The sequence below is a fragment of the Ceratotherium simum genome, chromosome X (genome assembly GCF_057802395.1).
Source record: "Ceratotherium simum simum isolate JZ-2026a chromosome X, ASM5780239v1, whole genome shotgun sequence".
Lineage (NCBI taxonomy): Eukaryota > Metazoa > Chordata > Mammalia > Perissodactyla > Rhinocerotidae > Ceratotherium > Ceratotherium simum.
This window is the reverse complement of record NC_141940.1, coordinates 108,698,744-108,701,898: the sequence shown is the minus strand read 5'-3', so window position 1 is coordinate 108,701,898 and position 3,155 is coordinate 108,698,744. Positions and strand designations below refer to the sequence as shown.

The window sequence follows — 3,155 nt, the reverse complement described above, 5'->3', positions numbered from 1 at the left end:
CTAGAGGGCAAATTTATTTGTAATTTTGATAGATAGTGCCAAATCGTTTTTCATAGGAGTTTTACCATTTTGCACTCTAATCAGCCATGTATAAATTACCTTCACAGCCTTGCCAACAGACTGTGTCTGTTGTCAAATTTTTGGATCTCATGAGTGAGATTGAGCTTATTATCACATGTTTAAGGGTCATGCGTTTTCATCTGTAACTAGACATGTCTTTTGTCCATTTTCCTATTGGGATATTAATCTTCTCAATTCCAATTTCTAGAAGTTTTTTTTTTTTTTAAACATAAAATGGAGATTAGCACTTAGTGGCATGATTCAAATAAATTCCCTAATATTATTTGTCTTTTGACTTTACACACTTTCTTTCCATGAAAAAATTTTTATTTCATTGACTTTTATCTTTTCTTTTAGGCTTTAGGACTTTACGTCGTAGTTGGAAAGGCCTTTACCATGCCAAGGTTATAAAGCAATTCTCTTACATGTTCTTCTAGCACTTGAATGGTTTTAAAGCTTATTAAACATTTGATACACTTAGAGTTTATTGGTGTACTATGTGAAATGTAGATCCAACAGTTTTTTGATAGCTGCCAAGATATCTTGTAGTGCCAGTATCTCTTCATTCTTCTCTTTTAGAGTTTTCTTGGTTATTCTTGCTTCATTTTTCCATGTAGACTTTAGAATCAGCTTGTTTACTTCATAAAAGATCTATTGTGACAACATGGATGGACATTGAGGGTATTACGCAAAGTGAAATAAGTCAGAGGGAGAAGGTCAAATACCATATGATTTCCTTCATTAAGTAGTAGATAACAACAACAAAAAACAAACACATAGAGACAGAGATTGGATTGGTGGTTACCAGAGGGGCAGGGGGGAGGGAGGAGGGCGAAAGGGATAATTCAGCACAGGTGTGTGGTGATGGGTTGCAATTAGTATTTGGATGGTGAACATGATGTAATCTATGCAGAAAAAGAAGTATAATGATGTACACCTGAAATTTATACAATGTTATAAATCAATGTTACTGCAATAAACAAAAAATTAAAAAAAAAAAGATCTATTGACACGCCGCCCACGGCCGCCTCACACGTCCGTGCCTGCTGCAGCGAGTTGTGTGCCGCTGCGCTCGCCACCACAGGCCTCGGGCCCCACCTGGGCCGCCGGCTCCTGTTGGCTGCCGCCACCCAGGCCATGCCGGCTCGCAGTGAGCAGCCCGAGGTCTTCTACAACCAGATCTTCATAAACAGTGCGTGGCATGATGCTGTCAGCAAGAACATGTTCCCCAGCATCAATCCATCCACTGGGGAAGTCATCTGTCAGGTAGCTAAAGGGGACAAGGAAGAAGAAGACAGGGCAGTGAAGGGTGCCCAGGTGGCCTTCCAGCTGGGCTGCCCCTGGCACCGCATGGATGCATCCGACAGGGGCTGGCTGCTGAACCTCCTGGCTGCTCTGATTGAGCAGGACTGGACCTACCTGGCAGCCTTGGAGACCCTGGATAATGGCAAGCACTACGTCAACTCCTACCTGATGGATTGGATACCTACACTACTCAAATGTCTCTATAGCTTATTATGCCGGCTGGGCTTATAAGCACCGTGGGAAAACCATTCCCATCTATGGGGACTTCTTCAGCTACACCTGCCGTGAACCTGTGGGGGTGTGTGGACAGGTCATTCCGTGGAACTTGCCGCTCTTGATGCAAGCATGGAAACTGGGCCCAGGCTTGGCGACTGGAAACATGGTTGTGATGAAGGTGGCTGAGCAGACTCCACTCACTGCCCTCCATGTGGCCAACTTGATTAAGGAGGTTGGCCACCTAATCCAGGTTGCTGCAGGAGCAGTAACCTCAAGAGAGTGACCCCGGAGCTGGGGAGAAAGAGTCCCAACAGCATCATGTCAGATGCTGATGTGGACTGGGCTGTGGAGCAGGCCCACTTTGCCCTATTCTTCACCCAGGGCCAGTGCTGCTGTGTGGGCCCCTGGACCTTTGTGCAGGAGGATGTTTACACCGTTTGTGGAGCTGAGCGTCACTGGGCCGGGTCTCATGTAGTCGAGAACCCCTTTGACAGCCAGTCCGAGCAGGGGCTACAGGTGGATGAAACTCAGTTTAAGAAGGTCCTTGGCTATATCAAATTTGGGAAGGAGGAGGGGACGAAGCTGCTGTGTGGTGGAGGGGTGGCTGCTGACCATGGGCACTTCATCCAGCCCACTGTGTTAGGAGATGTGCAAGATGACATGACCGTGGGGCCGGCCCCGTGGCATAGTGGTTAGGTGCGCAAGCTCCGCTACTGGCGGCCCGGGTTCGGATCCCGGGCGCGCACCAATGCACTGCTTCTCTGGCCATGCTGAGGCCACGTCCCACATACAGCAACTAGAAGGATGTGCAACTATGACATACAGCTATCTACTGGGGCTTTGGGGGGGGGGAAGGAGGAGGACTGGCAATAGATGTTAGCTCAGAGCCGGTCTTCCTCAGCAAAAAGAGGAGGATTAGTATGGATGTTAGCTCAGGGCTGATCTTTCTCACAAAAAAAAAAAAGAAGATGACATGACCATGGCAAAGGAGGAGATCTTTGGGCCAGTGATGTAGATCCCGAAGTTCAAGACCATAGAGGAAGTCATTGGGAGAGCCAACAATTTCAAGTACTGGCTGGCTGCAGCTGTCTTCACAAAGGACTTGGACAAGGCCAGGTATCTGTCCGGAGCCCTTCAGGCTGGTGCTGTGTGGGTCAACTGCTATGATGTGTTTGGGGCCCAGTCACCATCTGGTGGCTACAAGATGTCTGGGAAGGGAAGGGAGCTGGGACAGTATGGTCTGCAGGCATACACTGAAGTGAAAACCGTCACTGTCCAAGTTCCTCAGAAGAACTCGTAAAGCACTACACCGGCTTCCTTACTCATCCAGTGATGGCAAGTTCAATGAGATCAGCAACAAAACCAAGAAAAATGACCTTGCGTGCTAAAAGTCTGAAAAGAGAAATTCTCCCACAAAATGTCTTGGATCAAGAAATTTGAATCAATAGATAGGGTGGGCGTGGGGTGAAGAGTACTACTAGCTTTCAGGGTGATTTTTCAAAAATAGATTCCAATGTCTCATCTTGTTCATCTGATACACTTCTGTAACTTGCCTTTATGGGGGAAGAAAAAGC

At 47.0% G+C, this 3,155-nt stretch overlaps 1 pseudogene; it reads left to right on the top strand.

Moving 5' to 3' along the window:
• Positions 1-1,200: 1,200 nt before the first annotated feature.
• Positions 1,201-2,881, top strand: LOC101394079 (aldehyde dehydrogenase, mitochondrial-like; annotated as a pseudogene).
• Positions 2,882-3,155: the final 274 nt, after the last annotated feature.